The 14,170-nt window shown below is 35.1% G+C and overlaps 1 protein-coding gene across 1 annotated transcript in view; it reads right to left on the bottom strand.

Moving 5' to 3' along the window:
- Positions 1-9,790, bottom strand: part of PRAG1 (PEAK1 related, kinase-activating pseudokinase 1) — a 42,691-nt gene extending 32,901 nt beyond the window's left edge. Inside the window, exon 1 of the mRNA XM_053703276.1 lies at positions 9,680-9,790. The gene's annotated coding sequence lies outside the window, so the exon portion shown is untranslated. The remainder of the gene's footprint in view (positions 1-9,679) is intronic.
- Positions 9,791-14,170: the final 4,380 nt, after the last annotated feature.

Below are 14,170 nucleotides of genomic sequence, written 5' to 3'. Positions count from 1 at the left end.
TGACACCTAGAACATTTACCATATCAAAAAGTGTGCTTTCCTATTTCACAGCCTCATTGATTTTGCAAATTGCATGCCTCAAACGAGTCAATTCAGCACCAATTGGTATTCAATTCTTTTCCTAGTTATTTGACCTTGTGCGCTGATGAATGCATATTGTCGTGATGATTTAGAAATATGTATTTTAGTGCTTGACAAATCCCAGGATCCATTGATATATTGCGCTTAGAATTTAAATAGCTCATATACATACATACATACATACACCTCTGGTTTACGACAACAACAGTGCAAACTAGGCCATAGTTTGGAGCCATCTCCAGAGCAGAAATGCACTGCTGGGACCTAGCTGAAGACAGATGTCGAGCCACTGACAAGAGGCACCAATCAGCTAGCTCCTAGCAGTGCATAATCCTGAACTTACCTATGTATGCTTTTCAACAAAGGATACCAATGAAATAATTAAAATGTGATAATAGAAACAAATAAAAAAATCTATTTAAATTGCTTGTTCTCTCTCAGTGTTTCTCAACCGCTGTCCTCAAGTACCCCAAACAGGCCAGGATTTCATTATAGCTGAACCAGTGCTCTGGTGAAGTAATCAGCTGATCAGTAACCAACCTGGTCTCATCCATCAGCTGATTACTTCAACTGTGCTCTAGTTCAGCTATAATGAAATCCTGGCCTGTTAGGGAGGTACTTGAGGACCGCGATTGAGAAACAATGCTCTATCTGAACCATGAAGGTTAGATTTGGAGTCTTAAAGGGACAGTCTAGTCAAAATAAAAGTCATCATTCAGATAGGGAATGCGGTTTTAAACAACTTTCCATTTCACTTTTATCACCAAATTCACTTTGTTCTTTTGGTATTATTTGTTGAAAGTTAAACCTATGTAGGCTCATATGCCAATTTCTAAAACCTTGAAGGCCGCCCCTTATTTCAATGCATTTGGCCGTTTTTCACAGCTAGGGGGCATAAGTTCATGTGTGACATACAGATAACATTGTGACCACGCCCGTAGATTTACAATTGAAAGGGCACTGATTGGCTAAATGCATGTCTGTCAAAAGAACTGAAATAAGGGGGCAGTCTGCAAAGGCTTGGATACAAGGTAATCACAGAGGTAAAAAGTGTATTAATATAACTGTGTTGGTTGTGCAAAACAGGAATGGGTAGTAAAGCGATTATCTATCTTTTTAAACAATAACAATTCTGGAGTAGACTGTCCCTTTAAATGTACTACTGTATGAAAGGTGTTATCTTACATAAATTTATTATTTCTATGACTTTATAACAATAGCAAAGCTTTAAAACCCATTAAAAGCATGAAATGTAATTTCACACTAAAACTCAAAAAATTTCTTTCAGGATTCAGACAGAGCATTTACTTCTATTATCATTTTTTCTTCATTATCTTGGTATCTTTTGTAGAAAAGCAGGGATGTATACTTAGGAGACGGCCCATTTCTGGAGCACTATATTGCAGCAGTACAAATGAACAATTAAAAGGGATTTGCTTCTGTAATGCCTTTTTAACACATTGGGAGCTGACAAAATTTATCGTAAACTTAGGACCAAGGGTCTTTGTATACAAATCATATGAAAAACAATCTAAAATGCAAGGAGACAGCAGTAAAATTCTAGGAGCCATGACATCCTGGCTCCTGAAACATTGTCAAGCTCAGATATGCAGTATTAGCTGTACCAACCGTTTTGCACTGTAAAATAATCTGGCACTTGCATATTAATAGTTTCTTTAAACTGCATAGGACACTGCCCTTGATGTAACCTTTAAATAAATAACTTAACTGACAGGGCTCGACAAACCCAGGAGCCTGGGAGCCACTGGCTCCTAGAATTTTACCCCTGGCTCCTAACTTTTTGGGTTATTCTCCATATGTCTATATACAAATCCAACTGTCTGGCTCCTAAAAATATGCCTGGCTCCTAAATATTCTTACTGGCTCCTTATTTTTGAACATATTTGTCAACCACTGAGTCTTAACACGATGGGCCGGATTTAATAAGCAGTAAATGCTGCTTTATCCTCCCGTAGTTTCTGGCGAGCCGGAAACTGAAGTTAAGAAGCAGCGGTCGTAACTTCTCCGCTATTTTTATTTTATTTTAAGTACGATCGGGATGATGGACACCCCTTGCTAGCAGCCATTTGCCCGCGAATGTTCAGGGGGCGCCATTGCACAAGCATTTCACAAGAAATGCTTGTGCAATGTTAAATGCCGACAGCGTATGCCAGGCGGATATGATTCGCTACAGAATAGTGAAGATCTAGTCATACATTTTTCAGGAGCCAGTGAATACATTTTATATAGGGACACAGGTTCCCAGGCTCCTGGTATTTGTCAAACCCTGGTTTACATATGTGCCAAGTATGAAACTGATCTAGTATACCATTAGGTTAATAAGTGCTTGTGCCAGGGTTTATTATTACACTAATAGGTCAGGGGATAGAACCTATGTTCCATTAAGGGACAGTCAAGTCCAAAAAAAAAAAAAACTTTCATGTTTCAAATAGGGCATGTCATTTTAAACAACTTTCCAATTTACTTTCATCACCAATTTTGGTTTCTTCTCTTGGTATTCTTAGTTGAAAGCTAAACATAGGAAGGCTCATATGATCATTTCTAAGCCATTGAAGGCCGCCTCTTATCACATGCTTTTTTTATTTACTTTTCACAACAGGTGAGAGCTAGTTCATGTGAACCATATAGATAACATTGTGAACACGCCTGTGGCAGACACTGCACTAATTGGCTAAAATGAAAGTCAATAGATAATAAATAAAATGTCATGTGATCAGGGGGCTGTCAGAAGATGCTTAGATACAAGTTAATCACAGAGGTAAAAAATGTATTAATATAAAACGTGTTGGTTATGCAGAATTGGGGATTGGGTAATAAAGGGATTATCTATCTTTTTAAACAACAACAATTCTGGTGTTGACTGACCCTTTAGTTTTGCTGCAATAGGATGCTATTTGTATTCTCTCTGTATTCTCTTTTACCTTTACTACTATGGGCAAAACTTATTTATATATCATCATACATTGATTACTAGTTTCACTGTTATATTAACCTTTCCATTTACAGAGATAGCTACTTGCATGTCTTATAAGCAGTGTATAGCCATGTTACTGATCAACTACCTAATCCATCACTGTCGGATTTATTTACATTGTCTAGGGGTTGACCAATTTGTTACACTTGTAGAAGAATATAAAGACAGGGGAGTTCTTTATATATAGACTTAGGCCAAATATCCAGAAAGATAAGAGAATTTAAATAGAGCTTCTGAGCTTCAGTTTACAAGGCATAACAAAAATATCAGAGCTAAAAAAAAAACCTTCACAAAACTTGAGTACAGTGTGGTTAATCAAAATAACCAACCTGAGATTAAAAGGGACACTCAAGTCAAAATTAAACTTTCATGATTCAGATAGAGCATGCAATTTTAAGCAACTTTCTAATTTACTCCTATTATCAATTTTTATTCATTCTCTTTATATCTTTATTTGAAAAAGCAAGAATGTAAGTTTTGGAGCCGGGCCATTTTTGGTTCAGAACCTGGGTAGTGCTTGCTGATTGGTGTCTAAATGTTAGTAACATATTTTGTGAAATAGAAGAGAGAATATAATATATATATATATATATATATATATATATATATATATATATATATATATGTCCAGAATATTGCTTCAGACTTGAAAAAGGAAGACACTTCCGAAAGCTTGTCACCTTATAAATGTATAGTTAGTACAATAAAAAAGTATAATTGCTCAATGCAATACTCTTGTTATTTTGAGAGAGGATAGAGATATATACATACATACACACACTTAAAGGGACACTGAACCCAATTTTTTTCTTTCGTGATTCAGATAGAGCATGAAATTTTAAGCAACTTTCTAATTTACTCCTATTATCAAATTTTCTTCATTCTCTTGGTATCTTTATTTGAAATGCAAGAATGTAAGTTTAGATGCCGGCCCATTTTTGGTGAAAAACCTGGGTTGTTCTTGCTGATTGGTGGATAAATTCATCCACCAATTAAAAAGTGCTGTCCAGAGTTCTGAGCTAATAAAAAAGCTTAGATGCCTTCTTTTTCAAATAAATATAGCAAGAGAACGAAGAAAAATTGCTAATAGGAGTAAATTAGAAAGTTGCTTAAAATTGCATGCTGTATCTGAATCACGAAAAAAAAAAATTGGGTTCAGTGTCCCTTTAAATGTACAATAACTACAGAACAGAACACAGGGATAAAACTCTAGTGGCTGTGAATCTCTAGCCTACTTCCTGGGATATGAAAATCCCTAGTCTAGATTAATATGCCCTCGTAGTAACACCAGCACCAGTGTCTTGAATGTAAATGTTTTTATTAGAGGTTACATTAAAAGCAGCAACGTTTCGTGGTGAACCCACTTAGTCATGCCTAAGTGGGTTCACCACGAAACGTTGCTGCTTTTAATGTAACCTCTAATAAAAAACATTTACATTCAAGACACTGGTGCTGGTGTTACTACGAGGGCATATTGATTTCAGAGGCTATTGCAGCTACCTCTTGCACCGTGCACCATTTTAACACAGATAGTGCTGTATTCATCTACTATTGCAAGTAGTCTAGATTAATATTATAATGAAAATAAGGCCTTACTCTCGCTTACATTATAGAATAAAATACACAACAGCTATAAGCAAGGCAAATTTGCCCATTAAGTGGTTAATTAAACAGCTAAATTGAATCACTTTTTGAATGTCAAATGTGTGGCTACTGCTTATCTAATCTGCAACAAGAATGCAGCTTCACACCCTGAAATTGACGTATATACAATACAGTGGCTCTGCATGATCTAATTTCACCAAAAATGTGCTGTCAAGCAATAAAGTTTTGTTTCTTTGACTAGCTAAAGTATTGCTGGGAGCTGAATAGATAATAACTGTCGTTAGACCACTAGTCTTGCAATAACATATGCCTAACAGAGACTACCTGGCTCTAAATAAAACATGTGTTGTGCAACAGCTGCTATAACGTAGTCAATCAATGATACTTAAAGGGACAGTAAAGTCAAAATTAAACTTTCATGATTCAGGTAGAGCATGCAATTTAAAGCAACTTTCTAATTTACTCCTGATATCAATTTGTATTACTTCTCTTGGTATCTTTATTTAAAAAAGCAAGAATGTAAAGCTTAAAGGGACAGTCAACACCAGAATTTTTGTTGTTTAAAAAGAAAGATAATCCCTTTATTACCCATTCCCCAGTTTTGCATAACCAACACAGTTATATTAATATACTTTTTACCTCTGTAATTATCTTGTATCTAAGCTTCTGCTGACTGCCCCTTATTTCAGTTCTTTTGACAGACATTCAGTTTAGCCAATCAGTGCTCAGTCCTAGGTCACTTTACGTGCATGAGCTCAATGTTATCTATATGAAACATGTGAACTAATGCCCTCTAGTGGTCAAAATGTATTCAGATTAGAGGCAGTCTTCAAGGTCTAAGAAATTAGCATATGCACCTGCTAGTTTTAGCTTTTAACTAAGAATACCAAGAGAACAAAGCAAAATTGGTGATAAAAGTAAATTGGGAAGTTGTTTAAAATTGCATGCCCTATTTAAATCATGAAAGTTTTTTTTTTGGACTTGACTGTCCCTTTAAGAGCCGGCTAATTTTTGGTTCAAAACCTGGGTTGCTCTTGCTTATTAGTGGCTAAATGTAACCACCAATCACAAGGGCTAGCCAGGGGGGCTGAACCAAAAATGGGCCGGCTCCTTAGCTTACATTCCTACTTTTTCAAATAAAAAGATACCAAGAGAACAAAGAAAAAAAATGTATAATAGGAATAAATCAGAAAGTTGCTTAAAAATGCATGCTCTATTTGAATCATGAAAAAAAATGGGTTTTACTATCCCTTTAAAGACTTGTCATTCTATATTCAGCTGCACAACATAAAATTCTTCATTGAAGCCCTTTCAAATGTAAATCTTACAAGTCTAAGTTACTAGTCGTACAAAAGGGCTATTTGGTATATCCCAATAAAATATAAACGAAACTGCTAAATATGATGAAACATGGGTAATTATGTTTCTACTTGTAGAAAAAGGTGTTAAAAAAAAAAGCAAGATCTGCTGGCAATTCATGTACATATTCCAATGGTGCCCTGTTTTAACTCTTTTAAATGCACCCTTACAGGGTAGTTGATAGACCATAAATTGATTCTTCATTAGATGCCATGCGCATTTTATTACACAAATGAGTTGATATATTAGCTCAATCTAACAGGAAATATAAATTTAGCTGCTGATATCTCCCTTTTACAGCACATTTTAATAGGCAACACAGGTCACTGCAATGGAATTTAACTAGAGCACCTGCCTTTGGAATCTTGTAAAAATCCAAGACATTATATCCAAAATGAAAATGTACATCAACACATTTTGGTTATAATTTTTAATGATATTTTAGCAATAGCTGTATTCTGCAAAGGGACATAAGAATGTATTTATTCCACATGCAAGAGACTGCTTACTTATAGTTGGAGGTGGCAAATAGACAACAGGGTTACAGCTCTGATCAGGGGCAAACTCTAAATACTGGGGCACAGGAAATACAAAGTTATCACTAAAACATTTTTGCTAATACAGGCCTACCTCAGAGGTACTGTGGGTTCGACTCCAGACCACTGCAATAAAGCGAATATAGCAATAAAGTTTTCTGTTTCTCAGTGCATATAAAAGTTATATTTACACCAGGGGTCAACAAATCGGTTTGATATTTAGGAGCCAGTAAGAATATGTAGGAGATCTATCTATATACATACATATATACACATATACATATATATATATATACACACACACACACTTGTTTATTTATGTGTTTATATCCGTGTATATATAAATGGCGCCGGTAGACTTGGTCTACCAAGGGTTGCCACAAACCTTCAATTTGTAAAAAGAGCAATATCTGCGAATCGCAATAAAGTGAAGCTCAGAAGAAAAAAAATGAGATATGTCTGTACTTGTGTTTTTGAAAATTGCTTCTAATCAAAACTGAAATGTGGCAATGCAGTTATAACTAACATCTGCATAGTATTTGCAATAGCAACAAAGAACATAAACCGTCAATTTAGTTGTCCGACAAGAAAATAGATATGTATGTCAAGTAGCGCAATACTAGATGTGTGTCCCACTTCTTCTGACGTAACTTTAGAATTCCAGCTCTTTAAAAGGTCATGAACTTCAAAATGAAGTACCTTTCTGGTGTTGCAGCACTGGGATTAAATAAATCTCTTAGATAGGCTCCAAATTCAAAAATGTAGAGCAAACATAGGCAGCTGAGTTCAGATACTGGTGTGCTGAAAAAAAAACAACAGTGGAATTCCTGCAGTGCCCTATCTGCTAAGCCTGATCAGTTCACATTCCTGTCCTTTCATTACAAATGCCTCCCTCTGTCTTTGTTTTGAAGTGGTGGGGTTCCGATTCCAATGAACTCTGAACAGCTTGTCTTAAAATTATTCGTTCATCCAAATAAAGGCACTGACAAATAATGAAGTACTTTTTTCTGATTCATTTGCTTATAGAAAAATGTGTATACTGCCACAAGTCATCAAATTCATCAGTTTTATTAAGAAAAAAATAAAAGTATCCATCAATGTATTGTGTACAGAATATACTGTTATATAGCACTGAATATAATATAAATTTAAAAACTGTTTAAAGATTACATGTTTGTCTTTTAATGACATGTACGTAGATTCCAAGATAGATGAGATTTTTCTGTTTTTGTTATCAAAATGCAGATTATTGTAACATTATTTAATAAATTAAAGTCTAGACCTGCATTTTAAAACAACCTTTCTTTTTTCTTTAAAATGGGAAAGATTTAAAGTGATGGTAAAGTTTTCAATTTGTGTAATCAGATCCGGAATTGAAACAATATTTTAGACGAAACAGCCCGCACTCCAGCTCCAGTTTTGACTGTTCTCCAATCAATGCTCTAGCCACAAAAAAAATTGTGCGAGTACCGTATGGCTAGAGAGCCAATTAGAGAACAGTCAAAACCGTCAGTACACAAAAAAAAACAACTTTTGAAGTGGGCAGCCAGAGCGTGGGGTATTAGAATTTCATCTCTATATTAAAAAGTAAGTTATAGCGATTCTTCATTAGAATGGATGAATTAAAGTCCATCTAAAGGGATCTAATTATACAAATTGGAAACTTTACCATCACTTTAAGATTTGCACCTTAAGAACAAATCTATTAGTAAAATACTGTGTTCTAATGGGGAAACAATGGCAAATATAAAATGACTGGGATTCAAAAAATAAATAGCAATGTTCTCCCACCGTACAGAACTAAATACACAAACTATTAAATAATGTTGATATCCCATACACCACTGACTGCTAACAATCTCACTTATTTGAGCATGATTGGAGAATACAGGTGCACATAAAGTACAGCTCTATACTCCATTGGTTGCCTGCACAATAAATTCTAAAGTGCTTATATTTTTTTACAAGTGAAATTATTGCCACTAATCAACCCTAGAATATTGTACATTGCAAATTCTATTTGTATATTTTTCCCCATTAGGAGAATAATTATGTAATAGTTTTTGGTTTATGTTGTTTGGATTGGCAGCTATAGTCTGAGAAATATGACACAACGCTTACAGCAAGAACACCAAACCATACCCTGTGTAGATAGGGTGTTTGTGACTGACAAACTACAGTTTATTTACAAATTCCCTTTATATTTCAGACTATCATACAAAACACAAACATTGGCAACAGTACAGCTCCAATATATTTTATATTGCCCTTCACCCTGTTTAACAACAAAACAAGAGGGAAGTTTGTTTTTAAAGAACTCAAAGGACCACTAAACACAAAATAATAGTATAATCAATAAATGCATAATAAAGAGACAATGCAAAAAAAACAGTTTGAGTTTCAAATGAGCAGTACATTTTTTTCTGTAAAAGAAAAATGTCAGTTACATTTATGCTTCAGCAACATTACAGGGCACTAACAACAGCACTTCCTCAAAGCCAGCCTCCCAGCACAGAGAAGAACATAGGAGATAGGTGAATTGGGGAACTTATCTTGCATTGTTGAAGTTTCTATTTCAAGGTTCACCTCTGGTTTCCAGTTATAAAGATCCTCACTCTCACACTTATATCATCTTGTAAGATAACTCCTCATGCACACCTCATATTTCACTATTTTCAAAACAAAAAACTAAGCAACTAAGAAAAACAATCTTTTTTTTTTTTAAATCACTTGGGACCATCCACTTAAACAAATATACCCTTAACCCTTTTAGTGCAAGGAGCCCTGGGGAAAGGGTCGGCTGCTGCCAGATACAAGAGGGGACTGGGTTTTGCCTGGGCAAGTTCACAAGGCTTATTCTATGTCTGCACAATTTCATAATAATCAAAATTAACCCATGAGCTACTAGACCCTGTTGCAACACAATGTGTTGAATCACTCTCTGGTCGCTATGGGGTTAAAACATTTTGAGAGCAGAAACAAGTTTAACAAAATAGAAAGAAAGAGGAAAAAAAAAACTTTGGCACAATTGAGCAGCTACTATTTTGAATAACTTTTACTAGAGTTGCTCAGACATGTGAACAGTGCAATATAAGTACATTACCTGGTAATGATGATCAGCAGAGTTTCTCCAAACCAGATGGTGCTAATAATAGTTATAATAATCCAACAGACAAAATGCTTGCAGAGAGCCTTAGCAGCGTGTGACTGGGAACCTGACAGAACACTTGTGTTACTACCAGAGCAGGGAGGAGGCTGAATCACTACAGGGGGCGGAGATAGGGGAGGAGCTTAGCCTTGTCTTATGCTGCTAGGTAAGGGCTGCTGTATTCGTTCTTGCAGCCTCCCACGCCCACAGGACACTTTTTGTCTGCTTTGTCACAGCGTAATTAAAGTAATTACATTACAGAAAAGACATACAAACAAAAGCAGTTGGAAGTGACATTAACCCTACCTGTGCCTGCGCACTGACACTTTTTAAGTGCATCAATGAAGCACTAGGACTCCAATACTATTAACACACTTCAAAGGCACTGAGTGGCATTGCCCCTGAGTAACGTCAGGCAATTTCCTTAATGTATGCAAAATGATCACACACAAAAAACATGTTTGTATATTTTAGCCACAAATCTAGTCAATAAATATTTGGGAAATATATCAAACTGATACATTTGTCAGGATTGTATGCTAGACTAGGATAGATAAATATCAAAGAACAAGTGAGAAATTATTTTAAAAATCCTGCCCCCCCCCCCCTAGAGATGTGTTAATATGACAGGCAGCTATAACTATGTACACAATAAACTTGAGAAATGGTTAAAAAGAAAAAAAAATTTTTTTATTTTTTTTTAGTGTAGTTTGAGAATAGAGAAATCAGTATAAAGAGCTCTTATGCATTTTTTTTCCTAAATCATCAAAAATAGAGACTGGTGATGGGGAAAATGTTAATAATCTCAGTGAATGAATACAGCTTGCATATTATTTGGAAAATACAACTGTTACATAAATTTGTCTGTCTGTGTCATTATTCAATGTAGATTGTAAACTAATTTCCTTTGTTTAGTCTGTTCTGTATCTATATTTCTTTTTTTACCATGAATTAATCCCCAGCGTTACAGAATTTTATGGTGCTTACAAATACAATTATAATATTAATAGATGCAGTATTGAGTATTCTATATATTTTGTAGTTCAGGTTGCACAGTGAAGTGTATACAGTTTCTCTCCATTTGTTATATGTGTATTCTCCTCCTCTGGGAATTTAAGATACTGTAGCTATCAATTCTGTATTAAACCTTACATTTGTATCTTAAATTGCATTTCATGGAATTTTTGTTATGGAGAAGAAATGTTGTCCCTTTAAAGGGACACAATACTCAAAAGTTTTCTTTCATGATTCAATAGAACATATAATTTTGAACAACTCTCCAATTTACTTCTATTACCAAATTTGCTTAATTTTCTTGGTATACTTTGCTGCAGGAGAACGAGTGACAGGAATTAGACGAATGCATCAGGTGAACCAATGACATAAAGCATATGGGTACAGCTACCAATCAGCAGCTTGCTCCCAGTAGTGCATTGCTGCTCCTGAGCCTACCTAGGTATGCTTTTCAACCAAGGATACCAATAGAATAAAGCAATTTTGATTATAGACGTAAATTGGAAAGTCATTTAAAGGGATATGAAACCCAAAACATTTCTTTCATGATAGAGTATGCAATTTTAAACAACTTTCTAATTTACATCTATTATCAATTTTCTTCATTCTCTTGGTATCCTTGTTGAAAAGCAAGGGCATTTACTTAAGATCCCTTTTCTGGATCACTATATGGCAGCAGTTTTGAAAGAATGTTATCCATTTGCAAGAGCACTAAATGGCAGCACTATTTCCTGCCATGTAGTTCTCCAGATGCCTACCTAGGTATCTCTTCAACTAAGAAAATCATCAGATCAAAGCAAATTTGAAGTATAATAGAAGTCATTTTTGTTTTGTCTGAATCACAAAATCAATTTTTGGGTTTCATATCCCTTTAAAATCACATGCACTATCTAAATCATGAAATATAAATGTGGGGTTTCATGTGTCCTTTTAAACATTTTTATTTGCTTAAAGGGATATTCTAAGCTGAAGTTTGGCATTGTCTTGCTGCTGAATAACACACATAATTATTGTTGGGATAAACTAGTTTTGAAAAACCTCAGTTCTGTTCTTTAAAATCAGTTTGATATATCAAAGCTACTTCATAGTAAGACAATTTATTTTTAGGCCACAAACAATCCATTTCCTCTACATTAAGAAACATTGTTTGGGGAAAAATAATCATAATGAATTGAAGCTTGCTGAAAAGGTAAAAAAAGGTTCTAGTTGGAAATGGATCAGTTCTCTGTTTAAATATTCTCATTTTAAAGGGACATGAAACCCAAACATTTTCTTTCATGATTGATTCAGATAGAGAATACAATTTTAAACAACTTTCCAGTTTACTTCTATTATTTAATTTGCTTCCTTCTCTTGTTATGCTTTGCTGAAAGCTTTATCTAGGCAAGCTCAGGGGCAGCAGAGAACCTAGGTTCTAGCTGTTGATTGGTGGCTGCATATATATATTGATTGTGATTGGCTCACCCATGTGTTTAGTTAGAAACCATTAGTGCATTGCTGCTCCTTCAACAAATGATACCAAGAGCATGAAACAGATTAGATAATAAAAGTAAATTAGAAAGTTGTTTAAAATTGTATTCTCTATTTGAATCATGAAATATTTTTTGGGGGCTTCATGTCCCTTTAAGGGAAAGGAACATAAAAGTTCTTATTCTTTATGTATGTATTTGAAATTATCCACTCCATTGCAACATACCTACATACAAAATAAATATTTTTGAAAACAATTAAAACATGTCATTTTGTTAGAAAATATGCATTGGTTTTCAGTCCCAGGACACAACTTTTGAAAAGCATCTTGACTGTTGCTTATCTCACTTAAAGGGACAGTATACTGTGACCCCCCCCCCCCCCCCTTTCCTTAATGTTTTCTTAATTATCCATTTTACCAACTGGGGTGTATTAAAAATTGTTAACACATAGAAAAATAAAATTTCACAGTAGATAAGAACCAAAAAGGCCCACCAAGTCTACCTATATTACATGTTACTTTTTTCTTAGGATAGCCTTATGCATGTCCCAGGCATTTTTGTATTCTTTTACTGTCTTTGTGTTTACCACCTCAAATTGAAGTTTGTTCCATGATTCCACAACCCTTTTTGTAAAAAAATGCTGCCTCACATTTCTCCTGAATCTGTTACCCTCTAGCTTAAAGGGACACTGAACCCAAATTTTTTCTTTTGAGATTCAGATAGAGCATGCAATTTTAAGCAACTTTCTAATTTACTCGTATTATCAATTTTACTTCGTTCACTTGCTATCTTTATTTGAAAAAGAAGGAATCTAAGCTATTTTTTTGTTCAGACAGTGGACAGCCCTTGTTTATTGGTCGGTGAATGTATCCACCAATCAGCAAGAACAATCCAGGTTGTTCACCAAAAATGGGCCGACATCTAAACTTACATTTTTGCATTTCAAATAAAGATACCAAGAGAATGAAGAAAATTTGATAATAGGAGTAAATTAGAAAGTTGCTTAAAATTGCATGCTCTATCTGAATCACGAAATACATTTTTGGGTTCAGTGTCCCTTTAAGATTGTGACCATTTGTTTTGGCATTTATTTTTTGTGGAAAATGCTTTATTAAGTCCCTTTATATATTTGAAGGTTTCTATCATGTCACCTGTTTCCCTTTTCTCCTTTAAACTATACATATTTAGGTCATAGAGTCTTTCTTTGTAGGTTTTATATTTTAGACTGTGTACCATTTTAGTAGCCCTACTTTGGACTTTTATTTATATCTTTCTGAAGATATAGGGGCCGAATTATCAAGACCACTGCTCCATAACTTGTCCGCCTGCTATGAGGCTGCGGACATCAATCCGCCCAATCCTATACGATCGGGCCGATTGGCCCCCCCTGCTAGCTGCCGATTGGCCGCAAATCTGCAGGAGGATGCATTGCACAAGCAGTTCACAAGAACTGCTTGTGCAATGATAAATGCTGACAGTGTATGCTGTCGGCATTTATCGATGTGCGGCGGACATGATACGCTACATCGTATCATGTCCGCTTGCACATTAATAAATAGGCCCCATGGTCTCCAGAACTAGCTCTTGACCAGGCAGTTTAGTAATGTCTGGGGAAAACTCTTGACAGTCTTAGCTAGGAGTTTGAGCATATCTGTGTATGTTGGACATTTCTGGTTATGTTGGTCATTTATAGATAGAGTTTGGGTTGTCACAGGTTAAACAGATGCAAAGACAGAAAACTCTTAAACAACTTTAACTCACATAAAAATGTTATATCATATTTCTCCTTTCTATATGGCTCAATAAATAGATGCAAATGTGAATGCTCTCAAACATAAAAAGTCAAATAAAAAGTTACAACATATTTCAGCTGCTAGAAATCCCTTTTGCAAACATCAACATTCAAATAACACCCCACTTAAATCTTTCATTGTATGCAGCATGAAAACTTTGATCTCCA

The sequence above is a fragment of the Bombina bombina genome, chromosome 2 (assembly GCF_027579735.1).
Source record: "Bombina bombina isolate aBomBom1 chromosome 2, aBomBom1.pri, whole genome shotgun sequence".
Lineage (NCBI taxonomy): Eukaryota > Metazoa > Chordata > Amphibia > Anura > Bombinatoridae > Bombina > Bombina bombina.
Note: the sequence above shows the minus strand (reverse complement) of the source record. Positions and strands in the feature narration are given on the sequence as shown.